Here is a 24,171-nt window from a genome sequence, read left to right on the forward strand (position 1 = left end):
CAAATTAGGGCATACAAAACTTTTGCTAGACCAATTCTTGAATACAGCTCATCTGTCTGGAACCCGTAATATGCCCAAATTAGGGCATACAAAACTTTTGCTAGACCAATTCTTGAATACAGCTCATCTGTCTGGAACCTGCAGTTCATATCAGACATTAATATAATTGAACGAGTCCAGAGGTATTTCACGAGAAGATTCCTCCACTCCTCTGCTAGCAACAGAATATCTTCCGCCATCAGACTTAAAATTTTGGGCATAGACAACTTAGAACTTTGCTGTCTTCGATCTGACCTAAGTACATTACATAAAATTATCTTCTACAATGTCTTACCTGTCAATGAATACTTCAGCTTCAACCACAACAACACATGAGCACACAATAGATATAAACTTATGGTAAACCACTCCAAACTTGATTGCAGAAAATACAACTTCAGTAACAGAGTTGTCAATGCCTGGAGTGCATTACCTGACTCTGTGGTTTCTTCCCCAAACCCCCAAAACTTTAACCTTAGACTGTCTACTGTCGATCTTCCCCATTCCTAAGAGGCATTTAAGGCCCGAGCATAAGCATACCAGCGTGCCTAACATCCCTGTCCTAATAGTCCCTTGTATTTGTATTCATTTCATGTATTCATAATCCTGTTTATACTTATATCTGTTATCTAATTCATGTTTGATGAAATAAATAAATAAAATAAACCCACTAGGAGATACACCAGAACACTATTATATAGAGGAAATGAGAGCAATGAAGAGGCTTCTTTGTCTGCAATAGAAAAAAGAAAAGGAACTGAGTGAGCTGAGAGAAGATCCATGATAGTGACAGGTGAAAGGGAGAGCACAGGACTTTTCAACACATTTTCTAGTTTGGTCTTCTCTAGAAAACCTAACTATGTTCAAATGGATTAAAGCAAAACAATTGGGAAAATAAGGGAATGGTAACCAAAGGCAAATTAAGAGATAGCATGGAGCATCTGAGTAGCATGATAAATTTTTCTCTAGGACCAGACCAATTACATTGCAGTTTAGATTTCAAGGACTCGAACCACTCTGCTTAATTTTAGGTGTTCTCAGATATCATCTCAGAAACTGTTTCTGTATTGTTTGAGAATTCATGGAAGACTGGTTTGGGACAAGGATGGAGAAGGGCATGAGGAGGAGCAGGAAGAAGAAGAAGAAGAAGAAGAAGAAGAAGAAGAAGAAGAAGAAGAAGAAGAAGAAGAAGAAGAAGAAGAAGAAGAAGAAGAAGAAGAAGAAGAAGAAGAAGAAGAAGAAGAAGAAGAACCTGGCTAATTACAAAGCCAATCATCTTAACAATGTTATCATGCAAAACTCTGGACCACTTTGTCCCAAAGGTGCTTTTTCATGAGGCAACTGGGCTTTCTGATTTGTCTTTGAAGACATTTCATTTCTCATCCAAGAAGCTTCTTCAGTTGAAAAGGCTTCTTGCATGAGAAGCGAAACATCTTCAAAGAAAAATCAGATGCCTCATGAAAAAGGTAACAGTGTGGAGGTGTTTGGCCACTGATTCTTCTGGGATCTTCTACCAACCCTTCAGGTGAGCCTCAGTGATATTCCATGAATATATTTTGCTTTTTTCAGATTAGTTGTACTCAAAAATTACAGAGTATGATCAGTACAATGACATTTTGGCTTGGTCCATGTTTTTAGAAACCTTCTTTTAGAATACTTCATTCCAAAAGTTAGTAAATAGTGATGCAGCCTCAAAATACCAAAACTTGATTTTGGGGTAGGTAATATTTCAGTGTACATAGATTATTGATCCACAAAGAAGAAAATAAAAGGAGATATCAATAAAAGATGAATATTGAAAGAAAGCAAACCTACAAATATCTGTTCTGAAAGAAGATAAAATAATTCAGCTTTAGAGGTAAGGGGACCAATAATTCAGAATGAACAAAGGAAGCTCAAACCTAAATCATATATTTTGCGCTTTGGGAAATATAGAAAGTATTAGACATTTAACTGTGTAACAGTTGCAGTTGGATGTGTTCAACACTGCTGAATTATGAGAGAAGCAAGGCCTTCTCCAAATGTCAGTCATGGAATTTGGTACTGCAAAATTCAGTGCCCATTGCTAAGTTACCTTGCAACTGAGACAGCCTTAAAAGGACTATCTCAGAACTGCTTGTGTCTGTCTCATGCCTGTGCTCTGCATTTGTTTGGTACCACTCTGCCATGAACCCTGGGGTTCAATTGAATACTCCTAGCATTCCCTAGTTGGCTGGGGAATTCTGAGAGCTGAATGCCATACATCTTCAAGTTTCTAAAGTTGAGTGGAAAATAAAATAAATAATGCAATCTATATTATCTAAATACCCTTTCAAAGTCCCTGTTCAAAACATTACCATTATCAAGGACAGTCACAAAGGGAGTGGCCCTTGGTTATTATTACAGTTTTAACCCCCTATCTTTACACACAGGGTAGTAGCCAAATAGAGATGGAAAGTGGGCCACCAGGTGATCTCTCCTCTATTCTGCATCATGAAAGAAACATTTTGTCGGAGGAAGATGATATATTCAACATTTACCTGAAGTGAGAACTAGACCTGCAATAACATTTAAATATGTTATTGTGGAGAGGCTTTGTACTTTGAGGTTTTTTTAAAGAAATGTCTTAGAATTCATTGATAGGCTTAACCTGACATTAGTAAAAAAAATCTTTTTGTAGAATTTATTACTCTATATTTCTTGCTGCATCTGTCTTTCCAACGTATCTTTAGATAGATACATATTTGAATAAATGGTAATTCAGGAACATATGCCTAATTTGAAAGCACTGTCCAAATTGCAAGAGAAAGACGTCTTTTGAGGGCTCACTGAAATCCATAGCTTAATTACATCCTCTGAGTTCCTTGAACTTTAGCTGTCTTATGCTCCCTTTAAGTCTTCTAAAACTATATCAGAGGACTTCACAAAGGCCAGAGCCCTCTGGCAAGGAGTGATAAGTCATGCACCATTGTAAATATCATCAAACTTAAATTCAGGTTTGAACTAAAAAAAGGAAGACCAATTCCTGATCAACAGCAATAACATTTTGCTCAGAATAGCTTACGAATTTGGAACTCTCTCAAGTCAGCTCCATATACGGATATCACAGACATGTATAACAAGTAAACATCTTTGCACTTAGAGTTTCATAGTCACCCTACACTTGAGTAATTTAAATGACACCATCTCAAGTTGAGAGAGATTTAACTTCATCTAATGGTTCATCTAATGGTTATTTCAATTCTCAGTAAAATATGTTGGAGGAAATATCCTTCTGGGATCAGTTCCAAGTGGGGAAAAAGATACTGAAAACATGGAAGCTTCTTGGGAAGATGGTTTTAATGGTGGACAGAACCACATGGTTGGAGGTCCTGAGGAAAAAGGTGACCACATGCTTCAAGATGTTGGGTGAAGAAAAAAAGGGCTGAGATGCTGAAAGTCCCTGGTTTTATGCCCTCTCTGATCTTGATCTTCTATTCTGATTGGTTGTCAGACTCTGATGAGCCCATGCAGGGGCAACTCTATAGGCTGTGCTTTGAGTCCAAATTTGGTTGCCTTGGTGGCTGATGTAAATTTCCCAGGTGCCTTGTGGTGAGTTTTGGTAGAAGGCTAATCCTACCTTTGTTATGTAGAATAGACTGACCCAGGCCTTTAATGGCGAATTTACAAAAGTGGGAGCTATTAAGAGTAAGTCTGTTTCCTGCATAAAAACACTTTTCTCCATTTCTTATCCAGGAAAATATAATATTCTGCCTTTTTAACATTTCGAGGGGTGGATCCTAACTTCCTACAAATAGAATATTTTGGAGCTCAAACCCCCCCCCCCCCACATCTGATTCCTGATATAAATGATTTCCAAATGTTCATCTTGTCTTTGCTTTTTTTCTGAGTTTTCTTTTAGTTTTTGACTTGTTTGTAGGCCTGGATAATTTTGATTTAGTCTTTAAAAAAAAATTGCCAAGCTTGCAATAAGGTGGAATATTTCTGTTCAGCATTTTACATACAAATTGAATAATAAAGGGGCAATCCCTTTCATGTAGCACAGCAAAGTCCATAATAAGAAGTGCCCATCATTAACAGAATGTGTTCTTCCTTCTTCCCTGAGACCAAAGCTCGCACATCAATCTGGCCATTTCTAATGAGTTATAGAATAATGCTACATAGTCCAGACTTGCTGTCAGCCACTGCCTAATGGGTTTAGAGCAAGAAACGATCCTTCATTAATTAACCTTCAGTTTCTATGTAGATTTACTCATTGAGATGCAGGTAATTAAACCAAGGTCATTTCAAGGACCGGCAAGAGGGAAAGCAGTGGAGTTAAAGGCAGTAGAAACCTGGGTTCTAGAAGTCTTTTACTTTAATTTTAGCTCAAATCTTTTTTGAAGCTGTTCAGAAAATCCATTCTGATTTTAAGAAGAGGCTTTATCTTAAATAGCCAGGAATAACTTTTTGGACAACATCACATTTTAAATGTAAAACTAATGAAAAGAAATAGATGGAGGTTGATGTTGATGCCTTTTAAGGCAGTAGTAGGGGAGCATGTTTTAACATAAATGTGTCAAATAAATTAGAAAGCTTAACTCTGTTTTTAGCATTTTTTTAAAAATGTGCAGATAGGCACCAAAATGACTTTCCTTCAGGTCTTCCCTCCAAACATAGTCATTTCCCATTAACCACAAAGAACATGGTTTTGGAAGCCACCCTAGCTAAGCAGCTGCAGATTGGGAAAATGTGTCCCAAACCCTTTAAAGCAAAATTTTAATTATGATCAAGTATAGATCAGAGATGGGTTCCTACCAGTTCGCACCTATTCGGTAGAACCGGTTCGTCAAATCTACTGAACCGGTTAGAAGAGGTTCCACCAGTGGACCCGGAAAGCAGGCCACACCTACAGAAGAAGTTCCAAAAAATTTTGAAACCCACCACTGGTATAGATGCATATTAGAAACAATCCCAACAAGTATGCATGAGTAGCTTAGCCCAATTCAGAAGGATATTTGTACAGTATCCATAGCTCAGCACAATATTTTTCATCAAAAACCTACAGTCTTCCAGTACTTGAAGGGTTGTCATAGGGGAAGAGGGTGTGGATTCATTCACTATTATTTCATAAGTAGCTGCTGCAAATAGTCCTCAACTTACAACCATTCGAAGTCGCAATGCACTGAAAAGAGTGACTTACAACCCATCCTTACACTTAGAACCATCGCAGAATCCCCAGACCACATGATCAGAATTCACCTGCTTAGCATCTGGCATGTATTCACAATGGCTGTGTGGGAAACCACCCCACACTTCCTAGAAGAATGAAATATTTGGGGGAATATTTAAAAAAGGCAGGATCAAATATTCCCCCTAAAAGAGAAATGAAAAATCTTAAGGGAGATAGAAATTCAGAGGTCCCAGCTCCCTGCCCCCGGCAGATAATTTGTGCCCATTAAGAAAGAACTGGGCCAGCCTATCTACAAAGCAAAAGACCTCCAGGGTGAAAGGATTAAGACATGACCCTTCAGGACATAATAGGATTAATATACAGAAACACCGTACTCACTACCTTGTGCAATATCCTAAGGACATTGCATCACCCTCAGAAACTTTAACCAAACTTAGCTCAGACAACCTATAGAGCCAGCTATGACCCCTGCATAAGCCCTACAGGGCCCCATGGGAGTCTGGCAACAGCCAATAGAATAGATGTTCTTGCAGAGGAAAAGAAAGCTAAAGTGCAAAGCCCAAGAGAAGGTATAAATACCCCTCACTCGCAACTCCATGTGGTCAGCTGCACCAGAATCATGTGCTTCAGAAATGGCATCCTCTTATCTTCACTACGGGTTTGGTAGCAGGAGCATGTCTGGGCATGCGCAGAAGGCCCATGATGATGTCTGGGTGGGTGGGTGGAGCCTCGCGCCACCACCACTACCAGTCCACCTGAACCGGTGCGATCTGGCAGAATACCACCTCTGATGTGCTTAGTGGTTCTGCTTCATCATTAAACCATCTTTCCAATCAGCCTCCATATTTCCAGTATCTTTCTCCCGGCATGGAACTGAACCAGATGGATATTTCTTCCAACAGCTGCAGCATTCTTGGATCATCTGATCACCATTTGCAATCTTCTCTGCTGGCTTCTGACAAGCACAGTCAATGGGAGAAGGTGGATTTCCTTAATGACTGCATGATTTACTTAACAACTGCACTTATTCTCTTAACAATCCATTGCAAGGGTGGCAAGAAAAGGTTGTAAAAATCATTCGGGACCCACTTAACTACTGCCTTGCTTAGAAATGGAATTTCTGGTCTGATTTGTACTGATTTGTAAATCAAGGACTACCTGTAATTTCTTACTCCTCCTATGCTTAATTCAGCCCAGATTCCATACACTTTTGCCCACTTATCCAATACCTAAAACAATTGGTGATTGCTCTGCTATCATTCCTTACCCATGGCTGTATTTTACTTTCTGCTTGTTCTATTGCAGATTCTTTCCTTGGCTTCAGTGTATCAGAGACTTTCCTGCTTAATCTCATGGATGAGTATATGTTTGCTCTTGAAAAAAGAAATCTTATTCAATGTATGGACACTCTATATCCAGCCTATAGTTTATCAAAATAAGAGCTTACCATATTGTAATTTGTTTATGACAAAATCACTTACTTGATCATGAACATTATATTTTCTGTTGTGACCCTGGTACTTTAATTGGTGTAAGTAGCATAAATGAACTGGCATAGTAAAGCAAACCAATAGGAATAAAGTAGTAAATTAGGAACAAGTTTTGAAAATAACAAAAGCTTCCTAGATTTCTGTGAGACTAAAAGACTTTAGAGCACATAAAAGTCGTAGAATGTTGTCCAAGTACTTAAAATGTAGCCAATTCATCCTATGGGTTTTTAACAGATCAATAATCAATTAAATCTGCATGCACTTGCTTGTGAAGGAAACAAATGTACTTTTTAATTTGTTTTTATTTTAGATTATTTATCCTTTGCAGCAAACACAAGGAGGTTTGTTTTGTAAATATTTGTGTTTATTTCTAATCTAGATTATTTAGGAATTGTATTTAATATAATTCATTGACCTCTGGTTAGCTTCTTTCTTAAGATGTGCTGTTTCATATATTATGTGGTATCTGACAGAAACTCCCAAACTGCGTGCCATTCCATGCTAAAATCTCACAAGAAGATGACATTCTGCTGAAAAAAAAATCAATAAATAGAATAGAATAGCAGAGTTCTCAGGGATCTTGGAGGTCTTCTAATCCTCTACCTAGGCAGGAAACCCTACAACACTACAGACAAATGGTTATCCAGCAACTTCTTAAAGACATTCAGTGTTGGAGTATTTACAACATCTGGAGGCAAGTTGTTCCACTGATTAATTGTTCTAACAGTCAGGAAATTTCTCCTCAGTTCTAAGTTGCTTCTCTCCTTGATAAGTTTCCATCCATTGCTTCTTGTTCTACCCCCTGGTGCTTTGAAGAATAGTTTGACTCCCTCTTCTTTGTGGCAACCTATAAAGGTGCAAACCTATTGTGTCAGTACAATATTTTAGGAGCAGTGGTGGGATTCAAAATATTTTATTACCAGTTCTGTGAGTGTGGCTTGGTGGGCATGGTGTGGTTTGGTGGGCATGACTTGGTGGGCATGGCAGGGGAAGGATACTGTAAAATCTCCATTCCTTCCCCACTCCAGGGAAAGCTTACTGCAAAATTCACATTTCCTCCCGATCAGTTGGGACTCGGGAAGCAGAGAATAGATGGGGGCATGGCCAGTCAGAGGTGGTATTTACCTGTTTTCCGAACTACTCCTAATTTCCACTACTGTTCTCCAGAACTGGTTAGAACCTGCTAAATACCACCTTTGTTTAGGAGCCATAACCCTATTTTTTGTTGTTGTTGTTAAAATGTTTTTATTTTCCATTTTTCATTTTCATACAGTCACATATATACTGTGCATAACCGGGGCCATACAACATTAAACAATATTCACAGCAGTTCCTCTTGTCAGCAATACCCGCAGAAATATAAATAAAATAAAACTCAAACTCAAACTCAAATAGAAACCCAATATACCTCTTCCGCTCTCTATACACCTCTTTCTTCCGCCCCCCTCCAACTTACTATCTTCCCTCCATCATTCCCATCTACCCTACTTCCCCTCCCGCTCTACCACTCGAGCCATAACCCTGTTGCATTTTCTCTCCTGGCCTTGGAGACTGTCTCTTTCTGAATCTGCATCAGCATGACTGAAAAAAGTCACCAAGCAAACCACAAGATGGAATGTGCCAGACCAAATCTGAACAAATGTAGGACAGCCCTCAAGTGGGAGGGAAGATAGAAAGTTGGAGGGGGGCGGAAGAAAGAGGTGTATGGAGAGTGGAAGAGGTATATTGGGTTCCTATTTTGGGGGGTATTGTTGACAAGAGGAATTGCCTAATATTTTTCCTTCTTGATGCATGGTGGATGTACAACTTTTTGAAGGGGCAGCCATGTTGCTTTGCTAATCTACAATAGCCATCAATAGCCTACAATAACATCATTAGAGCAGGGGTGTCAAACTCACGGCCTGCAGGCCGGATGCGTCATGTTCTGGCCACGCCCACCCTTGATTTAGCAAAGGAGGGGGAAAGTCGTGATACATCATGTGATGATGTGACACTGTGAGTTGGACACCCATGCATTACAACATTTAAAATCCATAGATAGATGTAATGGAATGTGATAATGATCTTGGATGGCAGAGGGAAAGAGGAGAGAAGAGATACTGCCTAGTAAACAGTCAGATAAAAGTGGGAGGAACCCACAACTGACCAACAGGCAGAGGAAAAAGTTATCTATCCTAATGTAGACAGTGGGAGATTTGTACTTTCACACTTGCAAGATTCTGTTAAAGTAGCCTTACAATAAAGTAATATTAGCTCATAATTCTAGCAATTGTCTAGTCTTCTTGGGAAGGGTGTCAATAGGATTACTCTGCCCTGAAATTATTTTTCTCCCAAAATGGTTTTTATTTTATTCTTTTTTTTCCTGTTAAAATGTTTTTATTTTCCATTTTTCATTTTCATACACTCACATATATACTGTGCATAGCCGGGGCCATACAACATTAAACAATAATCACAGCAATTCCTCTTGTCAACAATACCCCCCAAAATAGGAACCCAATATACCTCTTCCACTCTCCATACACCTCTTTCTTCCGCCCCCCCTCCAACTTTCTATCTTCCCTCCATCATTCCCCTCTAGCCTACTTCCCCTCCCCCTCTACCACTCCTCTCTCCCAGTCCACTCCCTCCCTTCCTTCTCACCCTCCCTCCCATCCTCTCTCCCGCCCTCTCTACCCATCTTTCTTTTATCCCACTCCTCCTCCCCTTGGTGTATTTCTACTATATGTCAATGTACTCAACTTGTCCTATTTTTACAGAGAAATTAAAAAGAAACGGTATACATGTGAAGTCGCATTACATTGAAGTCTAACACATGGTATATATCCCCCCTCCCCCCTCCCCCCAACACCCCACCTTCCTCCCCTCCCACCTTCCCAGAGCCCGTACATGGTTTTTTTCCCAAAATGGTTTTTCAGGAGCGTGATGGAATGTGCAGCTGAAGGAGAAGTCGCTTAGAAATGTTGGCAGTAGCAGCTCAGCTCCCCAGGGAAGAGGCAGCATATTCCAGAAAGAGGCCCCAGGAAAGTGACTGAGCAATCCTGAACTGATGGTGAGGGGAGGGGAGGAAAAGGTTCAGGGTAACCACACTCTAGAATCTTCAATGGTATATGTGTTAGGTTAGAAGGTTATAGCTTTACTTTGGCAAGATTCTGCCTATTAAGTGTGAGCAAATAAAGAAATGGACTTGAGTGGATTTCACAGTATCATCTCTGGGATTGGCCCATACATGGAGATTGAATTGTGCTGGATTTCCTCCTTGCGTTTTTTTTTTTTAAGCTATCATTAATAGGAGATCTTCCATTTCCAAATTAATCCAGAAGGTTCTCCTTCCATTGCTAAAAGTAGGAGGATCAGTGAAGAAGAATTTGGCTTTAGTAGTGTGGAATGCCAGGTGACAAAACCCTATGGCTTTATCAGATGCAAAGTTGGTTCAAGAAAGAAAAAAAGTGAGAGCTGTTCATTTTTAAAAGATGCTATGTTTTCGAGATCTGGTTTCTGGAAGTATTCTCTTAGTCCTTGAAAAGAAAAACCTGCACATAATATTCGCTGGCATTTTCTACCCTTACTGTGCCTGCTATTAATTCTGCTTGAAATAAAGGAGTTCAGCCACTGTGATATTTCTATGTCAAAGGCTGCAGACATTCAGTATATAAGTGGACATGAGATAACGATTGGTTTCTTCATTGCAAAGCAAATGGAAAAAAATAAAAAGAAATCCCTCTTGGTGCACTTGGTTATTGATGTATATATTCATAAAAAGTATGAATCAAAGTTTAGAATTTTAGGCCTGCGTTTGGGGTTTATCTTTCCTGCTTATTTTTAACCCGTCCTCTAAATCATTCGCAGAATAAAAATGGGTGCCATTAGCTGCAAAGTCTCCTGTTTTGAGAAGAAGACAACCCAGAATTAATGAAAGCCTCTGGGCCCCAGGGAAGGGCTTGCTTCACACCATCCAAAATGAGATTTTTTGAATTACAGCATCAAGATCTATTTAGGGATGGGGGTGGGCACTAGTTCTGTGGAAGATACATCAGAAGAGAAAAGAATATCATTCAATTGCACTAGAAAAGGGGAAGGGGCACACAAACGGAATTAAAATGTTCTCCCCCACCTCACCCTTCCCTCCCTTACTCTGTGCAACACAGAATAACAATCATTTATTAAACTGATCGTTCCCAAGTCTCGCTCTTTCCAAACTTGTTAGCTATGCCTCTGCCAGAATTCCCTGACAGTATTGCCTTTGGCTGGTTGATCATTTTGGGAATTGCAGGATCCATAATTAAGCCAGCTATGGAATTCTGGGAGTTGAAGTCTACACATCTTCAAGTTGCCAACGTTGAGAAACACTGTATTAGAGAATGCCAGATGATGAAAAATGCACTTAATGATCATGAGTAGACCAGGTTGCTGTTTTCTAATTTTCATGTGCAACAGCTGCCATTTAGTTGTTACTTCCTCTTTAAAACTTTGCAGGAGAAGATGAAAAAGCTTCTTATCTCCTAGTGTTGTGGCCCGCCAGTGGATCTGGCAGCAGATTTGGACAGTGAGGAGGTTAGGGAGGAACATGGGCCAGCCCTTGAGTCTGGGGAAGGCTCTCAATAGTGCTCTGCTTCGGAGGCAGAGAGGGGGCCATGACTGTTTGACAGTTATTAGCTGCCTTCGGAGTCAAACATCAGTGGGGCAGAAGAACAGCTGGAGCCTGTTCTCAGTGTTCAGAGCTGCCAGGAGAAGGGAACAGCTAAGGAACAAGGGTCGACTCGGGAGTAAAGGCATAAGTGGATGGTGAATGGCCCCTCCCATAGGGAATAAAGAGGAGCGAAAGGGGAGGGGAGCTTGCAGGAGACAATTAGTTCAATTCATTAGCGTTCTGTTCCTGACTTCTTGCCAAGTATTGTCTGCTACAGAATGGTGTTTGGAAGATATCGCCCTGGCAGCTCTCCAAGCCTAATAAAGGTCTGTAGTTGTGAAATCTCTTGAAAGACTGTGGGCCGGGACTTTGCTACAGAGGAATTCACTTTAAATTAAATAAAAAGGGTTTTATCAGGACGAGGAATCAGTTTTGTGCTTTTGGGAAGCCTAAGTCAGAACACTTAGCTTAGGGTTGTCAAACTCGCAGCATCATGTTGCTTTCATGTGACATATCGTGACATTTTTCCCCTTTGTGGAGCTGGGATGGGCATGGCCTGTGCAGGATGTATCTGGCCTATGGGCTGCCAGTTTGACACTCCTGGCCTATAAACCTGACAGTTTGTAGAAGAAGTTGTCAAGCTATGGAAGTGCAAGTATTTGGGTGACTCTACAATATAACTTTACACAAATGTGCCAGACCTCTTTTGGAAAGACAACTGTCTCTTTTCCAAGCACAAATCCATAAAGAAGAAAGATGGCGGCCTCAAAGTTCCCCATCAATAGTTGGACAGACAACACATTCAGCAGTTAAGACTCATGGGCCATTCCTAGTATAAGGAGCTATAACTTCAATTTCTGTTTAAAACATTGCAGTTATTTTCAATCTCAGTGTTTTAATTAGAGTATTTTTCCCCACTGCACATATTGAATGAGTGACTGAATGAATGTCAACCTGGCAGAAAAGATGCGTTGATCATGAAATAATTGAATAAGCAGTCTGGATCCACAAAGTTAAAACTTGTAACAGGTTGTATGATTTATAAGGTGAAAAAAGACCAGTGATTTGAAAGTTCTCACCATAGCCAATACTTTGAAAGCAATACATATAAAAAGGCAATACTCAGTGCAAATTCTATACAATGAGCCTAGTAAATTTCTTTGACTCTGTTTAATTTTAAAGCAACTTTTCATCAGAACTCCTAAGTGTGCATCCTGGCTGATTCTAGTTTATGTATTTTGAAGCTCTAGTCACAAATGAACCCCTGGTTTACTCTTTGATATGATTTCCTTCCACTGTAATTCCAACATTGTAATTCTTTTTGTTTAACAATCCATTGTTTCATTTCAGTGAAGACCCAGTGGTCTTCAGGTATTATGAAAGAAAACAAAGGAAATGTAATTTCTTAGATGTTTCAGCTTTATGGTTTTGCTGTAAGTTTTGTCCTTGGATAGACAATTTATTCACTAAATAAAGCAATTGGTGTTAACTCTCTAGAGCAAGAGGGGGGTGGAATCAAAATGTATAGATGTTACATCACTTCATTTTTACAGCTTGACTTCTGAAGGGATATTTAGTTTTTAGTGATTTTTGTTCACACTTAAGTTAGTGTAATAAAAGCATTGTGATTTTTTTAAATTGAAATGTTGCTCAAACCCTAACCCCAAGCATTGTGTCCAGTTCTGCTCATAGATGTAGATGATCAAACCAGAGCAAATTCAAATAATTAAAATGAGAATGATCTTGAAGATCAGAAACTAAATTGAAGAGAGAATGAGAGGATTGGATAATTTTAGCCTTGAGAAAAGATGACTTGAAGAGATGGGAAAGATTGCACTTAGAATGTGAAGGTTTGTTTTCCATAATTGCAAAATACAAAGCACGAAATAATAACTCTGTCTTAAGTTGAACATAGGCTGATTTTTCCTTGCAAATGTTGAGACAGAAGATGGACAGCTGGTTGACATGGGTGTTCTAATTTGGATTCCTTAATTGAGAAAGGGGTTGGACTTGATGGCCCCTTCCAACTCTATGATTGCGATTTTATGACTCCATAAAATCCATCTGATATATGTTGTCAATCTAATGAAGTGTTTCAAAGATAATGCAGCCTTTCACAACGTAGAACCCTCTAAATATGTTGTGATTTCATCCCCAGACTTTATAGTTTACCAGACTGTGTGAGAATTCTGGAAATTAAATTCCCGTCTATGTGTGCTTGCTGGGAATGTAAGGAACTGAGATCATAACATGTTTGGGGTGATCCTAGATGGGGAAAAATAATAGTTGGAATGTAAAAACAAAAGAGTAGACATAACCTAGAATACCTTTTTGGGTAAATAACCTTATACAAAATGTAGAAAGACAAGTGGGATAAATTGCAAGCTGCATCTAAATCAGTATTTACTAACTTTGGCAATTTGAAGATGGGTGGTCTTCAATTACCAGAAGGCTGGCTTGGGAATTTGGGGAGATGAAGTTCATAACAATCTTACAATATTTGAGGGACTGTCATAGAGAAGAGGGATGGTCAACCATTCTCCAAAGCACCCAAGGATAGGACAAGAGATAACAGATGGAAGTTTATCAAAAAGAAATCCAATTTAGAATTAAGGAAAATTTTCCTGACAATGAGATCAATTGTGGAGTGGTTTGTCACTCTCCATCACTGGAGTTTCAAAGAAGAGATTGGACAGATTTGTCCAGAATGAAATATGGTCTCCTGCTTGAGGAGGAGGTGAGACTAGAAGACCTCCAATGTCACTTCCAACTTTACTATTCTGCATTCTGTAAATTGCCAAGGTTGTAGTAGTACCTATTGTTTAACCTGCCACTGTTAAGAGATGACATAACATTTGGGCATTCCACTAAGACTGAATCAGGGGTGAAATGCCACCGGTGTGGATCAGTTTGCCTGAACTGGTAGTAAAAAAAACCCCTACCGATTAGCCCGAACTGGTAGTAAACCAGTTGAACCAGGTGAACTGCTATTTCTGACGATCAGCTGTGACACATGATTATATTTATATTAGGATGTTCTGCTTTCTAGCTAATCTAAATTGTGTGGCACAGCGGATCCCCCCCCCCCTCGCTGTTCTACTTACCTTTGCAGGTGCACTCAGTAGCAGGCTCTGCCCATCCACCCGGATGTCATCACGTCTGTTTTTGACACACTGCGCATGGACAGAAGGTCCTGTGCATGCGTGGAAGTGGTGCGTGAGTTCACATTTGCGAACTGGTAGCGAAGGTAAGTAGATTTCAACCCTGGCTTGAATGTCTATAAATGTAAGATGATTCCTGTGCAACTACTCCACTTCATTGCCTTTACTGTTCTGAGCTTTTCAAAGGACTGCAAAACGATGGCAGTGGAGCAATTTTGCACCATAGCATGCACATCTGGTTGTAGGGAGCAAAATCTCCAACATCTTCTTCTTGACCTGCTCTAATAGCTTAAAGGAGGAAATCAGCCCTTAGGAATTAAGTTAATATGTTAGTGTAATGTTAACATTGTGCAAAAATGGCCTCTAAGCCGGCAGCACTGTTTATTGTTTCAAGTGGGATTACAACTGCCTTAACTAAATTACTTCCAAAGTACAGACTCTGATATTACACTGAGGTTTAGCCTGGCATTTTGCAATTGGCTTTCGAGAGCAGCTATGCTTGCTGAAACCCCCAGTCCCTCAATTGGCAATGGGGTGCAATTCCTACTGAGATACACCTTGTAATTGAAAGTATAATTGAGCCACTTTTCTGTAATCTACTAAACACAGCAAAGCAAAATATGTGGTGTTTCTTAGGGGCTTTGAAATAAAACCTTTCCCCATGTTTCCTTCCGTACAAATGTTTTCATTCTATCCTTTCCTCCACTAAGGTGCCATTAGAAGTCGCTTCCATTTTAAAATTCTGTTTCATAAACATTGTGAGTGAAGGTATAATTGTAAAATACAATTACAATCCTTCTCTTTTTTCCCTCAATATGAATTTTCTGATGAATCAGCTGGGAATTGCTTCCTTTCCCCATTAGCAATAATAGGGTTGCATTTTCTCCTTGGGATTATGAGAATTTACTTTCTGGGTAAAAGAAACCTCCAATAAAGGATGGAATTCATTAAGAAGTAAAGGTAAAGGTTCCCCTCGCATTTATGTACTAGTCATTCCTAACTCTAGGGAGCGGTGCTCATCTCCGTTTCAAAGCCGAAGAGCCAGCACTGTCCAAAGACATTTCTGTGGTCTTGTGGCCAGCATGACTAAATGCCAAAGGCACATGGGATGCTGTTACCCTCCCACTGCCAACCATTCTGGTCTTAGCCACAGAGCCACCGCATCCCCCATTAAGAAGTACTCCCGTGGACGTCACAATGAAATTAATCATATTCCATTCACCAATCTTCCATTCTTTTCAGTGGGACTCATATGGGAAAATTTCTAGAGGAATTTATTTTTCCAAAGACTGGAATTCACTGTAGAATTTATAAGTCTGGAAAGCTGTATTCTTCCTTCCTTCCTTCCTTCCTTCCTTCCTTCCTTCCTTCCTTCCTTCCTTCCTTCCTTTCTTAGAAAAAAATAACATCTGGATAAGAATATTAATGTTTCAATGGTATAGCATCTGATAATCTGGAAATGTGCAATGCAACAAACTCTTCAGATTGAATGGGAAGCTTTAAACCTATTTATAAAAGCCACACTTACAACCATAGGAAGATGAATGAGAACCCCCCCCCCCCTAAATTTTAAGCAGTAAAGTAAAAAAAAAACCCACACACGAAATGCTGAATATGTTAATTTCTGTGCAGGTATTCACCTACCATAGGAAAGAACTCCAAAACTAATAAGTTACAATAGGCTATTAAGGTCAAACTCCTGTTTACTGCTATAACCAAAATCAAAACACCTCCAAAGTGCAGCTGTCTAAAATGCCTATACATTCATCCGAGAATGCGATGAGCAGTATCCAAATTTGAAAAATAAAAAAAATTAAAATAAACACCTCCATGCCTCTGACTTTCTTCAGGAATTGGTTCCACTGCTGACCAGCTGTTATCATAAGAACCGTGTGATGCAGTTGTTAGAATGCAATACTAGAGCACAGGCTCTAGTCCAGTGATGGCGAACCTTTTTTGGCTCATGTGCCATAAGTGGGGGGAGCACGGGGGGGTCATATGTGGGTATGCCACACCCATAATGCAGTGTCCGACCCTCCCAGTACGCATGCTTGCACTACAGGCACTCCCCTCCATTTTTTGCATGCTTTTTTTGCCCTCCCCAGGCTCCAGAGCCTGGGGAGGGTGAAAAGAGCCTCCCCACTCCCCTGGAAGCCTTCCGGAGGCTTCAGGGCCCTTCAGGAGGTTTCCCTGAAGCCTTCGGAACAGTCAAAACAACCCTCTGAGCAAAGCGGAAGTCACTTCCGGTTTGCTCGGAGGGTCATTTTGAGTGCTCCGGAGGCTTCAGAGACCTTCAGGAGGCTTTCCTGAAGCCTCCAGAGCAGTCAAAGCGACCCTCCGAGCAAACCGGAAGTCCATTCCTGAACTTCCGGTTTGCCCCTAGGGCCAGTTTTTTGCACTCTGGAGGCTCATGAAGCCTCCGGAGGGCCTCGGGGGGGGTTATTTTCGCCCTCCCCAGGCTCCTATAAAGCTTCTGGAGCCTGGGAAGGGCGAAAAATGGTTTTAAAAAAGGGTGAACTTAGCTGGCCAGTGCGTGCATGCACGCTGGTCAGCTGACAAGGCAGCACCTCGCATGCCCTAACAAACGGCTCCACATGCCACCTGTGGCACGTGTGCCATAGGTTCGCCATCACTGCTCTAGTCTACTGATTACCAGCTGCCTGCAATTTGGCAGTTCGAATCTCATCAGGTTCAAGGTTGATTCATCCTTTCATCCTTCCGAGGTTAGTAAAATGAGGACCTAGATGGTTGGGGGCAATATGCTGATTCTGTAAACAATTTACAGAGTTAGAGACTGTTGATTCATGCAACTGGTGCCAACTTTTAATGTTACTCCCCAAGTATCCATGTTACTCCATCCTTGTACAAGCATCAGTGGTGGGTTCCTACTGGTTCGGACTGGTTCAGCCAAACCGGCAATAGTTTGACTGCCTGGAACACTGGAACCAGCAGCAACTCAGGCCTGCCACACTCCCTAACTGGTTCTCCTGACAGTGCTTATGCCACCGCCTCTTGTTCTTTGCTTCTGCGCATGTGCATGCGCACGTGGCACGCCCATGAGTGAGCCAGAGGTAATGATTGCCGGAACCCACCTCTGATGGGCATCGTATCCCCACTTCTGCCTTAACATATGGTAGCAAAGACACAGTGCATAGGGTTAATAGCTTTATGCCAGGTTTTTCCCTAAAGCATATGGACTTGATACAAACACACAAAGATCTTAGAATATTGCATTTAAAAATGTAGTAGTTCACAGTAAATGGTCTGGTTTCACTTGATTAAAGTGAACTTCCCAAACTTCTGAAAGAAAAGATAAAGTGTTCTCTATCTTTTTTAAAACAGTTTTTTATATACCTTGGAGGGCATAACGTTTTAATGGACAAGTATTGTACACAGCTGTTAATGGATAGTGTCAGGAGAAAATTAAATTTGATTTCATTTTTATTTAGCTATTTTTGTCAAGTTTTTTTTATTTTATGTTGCTTATACATATCAATGTGTGAACAGTGTGATACCTGGGTATCATATATTTTAGTACTCATAAACATAATATTATTACTCATAGTTACTTCATTTCATTTTCATTTCATATTGTTTAAACATATCTAATATTCTGGCTATTCAATTTCTGAACCTGCCTCTTATTATTACATATATCTTGGTGTGTGTGTGTGTGTGTGTGTGTGTATATACATACATACATACACACACACACACACATACACACACACAAACAATATATATTGTTGTTCCCATCTTATTTCTATTCTAACTTTTATTCATGTCACCATTGTATTTAAAGACATTTCTTTTCTGTCTTTCATCTTTCACCTGCTTTATTATTCATATTTCCCCTATTTAAATCTTCACTTCTGTATATATTAAAGTTTCTTCCTTCATTCTTTCATTTGATTTCATTTTTAGTGTAGCTACTATGAGAACTCTTATTTTGTATATTTAATTGTTTTCACTTATGTTACATTAAACATAAGAAAGTTTAGAAGTTTCTGGAGATTTAACATCCAAGATTTTTTTGGGGGGGAACTCCAGATTGGGACATCCACAGAGGGTCAAAAAAAATTCAAGATGGTGGTTGTGACTGTACAGTGGAAGCTCTCTCCCATTTTTACATGCGATAGTAAAAAGAAAGAAAGAGAGGCAACACTTTCATTGTGTGATTGTGACAGACCTCTTGTATTGTATTGTATTGTATTTGGTTTATTTGTATGCCGCCCTTCTCCAGGAGGGACTCAGGGCGGTGAACAACTCAGGGGGGAAAGGGAACATAAACAACAGTACACATAATTAAAATACACGAAAATCACACAGCCATACCAGTCGAGAGGGGAGGGGAACTCATCAACCCCAGGCCTGCTGGCACAGCCAGGTTTTGACGGCTTTCCGGAAGGCCTGGAGAGAGGTGAGGGTCCGGATCTCCGCGGGGAGTTCATTCCAAAGGGCCGGAGCTGCTACAGAGAAGGCCCTCCCCCGGGTAGTAGCCAGATGGCATTGGCTGGTGGACGGAACCCGGAGGAGGCCGACCCTGTGAGATCTGACGGGTCTTTGGGAGGTAATTGGTAGCAGGCGGTCTCTCTTGACTATGTGGACTCCCATAGATGTCCTTGAATTAGAGTTCCTATATTGGTTATCTATAATTTACTGCTGAAGTTCACAATCTTTTGACTCCCAGAACCACATCTGGAGTTTGAGGTGGAGATCTATCTATCTATCTATCTATCTATCTATCTATCTATCTATCTATCTATCTATCATCTATCTATCATCTATCTATCATCTATATCTATCTATCTATCTATCTATCTATCTATCTACCTACCTACCTACCTACCTACCTACCTACCTACCTACCTACCTACCTACCTACATACCTCTATCTATCTATCTATCTATCTATCTATCTATCTATCTATCTATCTATCTATCTATCTATCTATCTAGCTAGCTAGCTAGCTAGCTAGCTAGCTAGCTAGCTAGCTAATCTGGAGAACTGGTAGCAGAAATTTTGAGTAGTTTGGAGAACTGGTAAATACCACCTCTGACTGCCCCTGCCCCCATCTATTCTCTGCCTCCCAAGTCCCAGCTGATTGGGAGGAAATAGGGATTTTACAGTAACCTTCCCTTGGAGTGGAGAGGGAATGGGGATTTTGCAGTATCCTTCCCCTGCCATGCCCACCAAGCCACAGCCACAGAACCAGTAGTAAACATTTTTGAATCCCACCACTGGTTGGATGCAGACTTGTTCAGAAAGGATGGCTGTAGTGGGCCAGTTACAAAACACCTACTTTACAGAAAGTGAATTAGAAAAGCTGAAAGACATGTAGCTCACCTAAGAAATTAAGTATGTGACATTTTCAGTACACAAAATCAGCCATGTGAAAAATATACATGTGTAAAGGAGAGCACACAGACTGTTCTGCCTGAAGATAGAGAAGGTTTCAACCACCAGCTGATTCTGACTGACATTACAGTTATGGGTTCCTTTAAGGTTATTAATCTATCCTGCATTGTTCCTTTAAAGGGGCCAATCTTCTTAACATGCTTTGACTGTGATGACGTATCTAGTTTTATGTGGGGAACAGATCCAGTTTAGATCACAGTTATGCAGAAATATTGAAAATTAAAATCAATTCACAAACATTTAAATACCATTGTATTCATCCAGCAGGATGCCAAATTCTAAACCAAAAGCAATCTAGCATCAACAAAACTTTAGTGACACTGTTAAAAACTTAGCATGAAAAAAGAAAGACATCCATGAAAAAATGAGTAAGAACAATACAAGGGTGGAAGACACTGTTCTGATAAATTTGGAAAGGGAAAAAACTGTTCACAGTGGGTAAATCCTTCTTTCCCAGTGATAACATATATTACCAACGTAATCTCAACTTGGCAACCAATCTCCCCAGGGCAAACTGCAAGGAAAAGAAAGGCTGCAATCACACATCCTGGGGTTGTCTGGAGCCCTTGAAATATTGAGTGATGAGATAGTTTGTCACCTTACCGCAGAAGAATTCATCAAAGGGTGGACGTTTGAGGGCCATATATGTTATATGACATCATTCAACGGCTAACCAACAACTCAAGAGGCCAAGCCCTAACAAATAGTGTTGGAGCAAGAATTGTCAGATTGTGTAGGACTTTTTTTTTTTTTAGAACATGGACCTTTTATAATAGATATGATAGATCACTCTGAGTTAAAACATGGCTTCACTGGATCACACTGTACCAAAATGCAGCTTCACACCCTTGCCCACAAGAACCACAAATATCTTGTAGGAATTATTTCTCAACATCCGAATGTGAGGGGCACACTTCTTCTGAAACCATCACGTTTGGTTGTATAAATCAGAAGGGGGTGGTCTATTACCTGCAGGCTCACTACAACCTCTGCCCACTTTTTATGGCCTCTGGAGCACTGGATGACTAATGTGGCAAGTAAGCAGTGGCAAATCATTGCATGGTTTCTGGCACATGCTCCTTTGCAGTAGGCAATGCAATAAAATAGGTGTTTCAGCCTCCAACAGGTTTCATTTTATGAAATATATAGTGTTCTGCCTAAATATCTGTAAAAGAGAACGAAACGAACTTAAAAAGCTTGTTTTTTTGGACAATATCATGAATCTTGTCAGAGTTTGTTGCAAAATTCAAATCCAGAAAGCACACATGATTTAGCAGGATTCATTAACTTTTTAATATACATAATAGTATAACCCGTGATTGTTATTATGATAATTATTAAAATAGAAGATTCCCCCTTGGCTTGAACCTCATCAAAATGGAAAATCTATGAAACCAAAAGTAAGCCACATTATTGCTTCATAAAAAGGACACCTGCCCCATTATCCCTCCAATAATCAGTATATTAAACAAATTTGACTGTAACTATCAAACCAGACTGTGAAATGTTTATGGTTAATTTTTCAGTAATGATTAAGCCATGTAATCCTTGATAGCGTTTTCTGAGTCTTATAACTGAGTGCCTCCCACTTTTTTTTCTTTTTTCTTTTTGCACACCACTGGAAATTGTTCTTAAGCTATTTCAGGGGTGTAAACTCAAGGCCCGGGGGCTGGATCCAGCCCATGGGGTGCTTAGATCTGGCCTGCAGAGCCACCCTGGAAACAGCAAAGGCCCTACCAAGCTCCATTTTCTCTGGCAGAGGGTTGCAGGAGACCATTGCAGCTGAAAATGGAGCTCACAAGAACTGCATGCAGCTCTCCTGAGCTCAAATTTTCCTGGCAGGGGATTGCAGGAGGCCGTCACAGCTGAAAACAGAGCTTGCGAGAGCCATGAGCGGCCCTCCCGAGCTCCATTTTCACTGGCATAGAGTTGCAGGAGGCCGTTGCAGCCGAAAATGGATCTCGAGAGCCCGTTTTCACTGGCAGAGTGCTCGGGTTACCACAGGCGACCCCGACACAAGTGATGTAAAGCTAGCTATGCCCACCCCCCCAAGGTCAAACACAACCCTGATGTGGCCCTCAATGAAATTGAGCTTGACACCCCTCAGCGATATGTTTGCAAGTCTGGAGGGTGGCACTAAATATCATAGCCTATTGCTTTACAATACCAACTCAACCACCCCATTTATCTGAGCTCTGAAACATTCCATAAAGGCATAAAAAGGTGAGGCTTTATGAAAGAATCAAAACAAGGAACATGAAGCAGCACGAGACACAAAATTATGCTGTTCTTCATAACTAAACACTTTAAGGGTCATCTTTTCAGATTTGTTGAAGCAGTAATTATGAATGTTAGTGGCTAATCATCTGGACAGAATATAGATGAGGCAGGATCTTGAAGGACGCTTAAGTGGGAATGGCTGAATGCCAACAAAGCAGTGGATGCAACCATTCAGTTTACGTATATACAGTAACTGCCGATTAATTTGTTCAAACATTGATTTAATGATACAGATAAAATGTCTGTCCTATTAAAAGCGATGAGAATATTGCTATTGATTTTAATATGAGGTAATAGAGAATCTCCATGGTTTGCTTGTGGAGGAACAGACAAAGAAGGAAGTACCATCCAAATCGTTAACATTTTTTTTGTTGTATTTCAACACCAATTTTCCTCCATGTGTTATATAAAAATTGGCTCTACATAGGAAAGAGCCATTCCATTCCATTCCATTTCCATTTATTGAATTTCTAGGTCGCCCAATCCCGAAGGACTCCGGGCAGCTTACAGCAATGAAAAATATTTAAAAAGAATTAAAACAAGACACAACAAAGTTAAGAAGAAGCACAACATACACCCAATCAAAGGGGGGCTGGACCTCAATCAAGAGGTCAACAGCCCCAGGCCTGCCGGAAAAGCCAGGTTTTAATAGCTTTACGGAAGGCCATGAGAGTGGGTAGGGCCCAGATCTCTGGGGGCAGCTCATTCCATAGGGCCGGAGCGGCAACAGAGAAGGCCCTACTCCGAGGCGTCGCCAGCCAGTATTGTCCTGCTGAAGGCACCTGGAGAAGGCCCATCCTGTGCGATCTTTTTTTTTTTTTTTGGTGAGGGTTTTCTTTTATTACATTTTCATTTTCCTTTATACAATCACTTAAATACTGTGCAGTTAAAAAAAAAGAAGCAATAAACAACTCATAACACTTCTATCCTACATACACCCTTCCTTCTACCCCTCCAACTTTCATTTCTCCCTTCCAACAATCCCCTCTTCTACTTCCCCTCCCCCTCAGCCATTCCTTTCTCCCCTTCCCACCATCTCACCCTCCTTACATTCCCTTCTCACTCCCTCTTAATTCCCCCCTCTTCTTTCCCTCTACACCTCGCTTCGGTGTATTTCTAGTATTCATTGGTCTATTTGTTTTGTACTAAAACAAAAGAAAAATAAAAGGAAAAGAAAGAAGAAAAGAAAGAAAAAAAAAGCAACAGTATCCAAGTGCATTCATTGTTCTGAAAATTGAGTCTATACTTCCACCCTCCCCCCCACCCCCTGAACCCCCCTCCCTGACCCCCTTCCGACTTCCCAGGTCCCATTCCCAGCATCGTTCTTTATCAAGCAAAGTCTGGAGTATATTGAAACCAAATAGATTAGAAGTTACAAAATAATAAAAAATAATAAAAAATAAAGAACAAAAAAGAAAAGAATAATAAAAAGAGAAAAAAAGGGGGGGGAAACCCCCCCCCAAGAAAGAGAAGTCAATATACTCTCTAACATTAAACTCAGCTTCTCATTATTTTTAAAATCTTAAACAATGTCTTTACCTGCTTCCGCATATAAATTCTATACCTCCCATCCTGCCTTTACCCGTGTCCGCATATATATTTTATCCTCATCCATTGCTCCTCTCATATTTACTCCACCCTTGTGTAGACTCTCCAGATAATCTTTCTTAACCTTGTATTCAAATAACAATTTATACAAAAATCAGCTTACATTCTGGACCAAGATAATCTAATTGAACTTTCACTACCCTTCCATCTACCCCACGCACCCGACTCCATTCATCCCAAACCACAATCCAAGAAAACTATGATCTCCGCTCTCCTCGCCCCAAAGAATAGATCATGCGCAGTTTAAATTAAGATTCAAACAAGTCTTATATAAGTCCCATACAATATATGTCCAAATTCAGCACCGCTTCTTTCAGTCTCAATATCTCTTCATCGGTATACAGCTTTGTCATTTTATACCAGACAGGAGTCCTGAAATTTTATTCAAATTA

The sequence above is a fragment of the Thamnophis elegans genome, chromosome 5 (genome assembly GCF_009769535.1).
Source record: "Thamnophis elegans isolate rThaEle1 chromosome 5, rThaEle1.pri, whole genome shotgun sequence".
In the NCBI taxonomy this organism is placed as follows: Eukaryota; Metazoa; Chordata; class Lepidosauria; order Squamata; family Colubridae; genus Thamnophis; species Thamnophis elegans.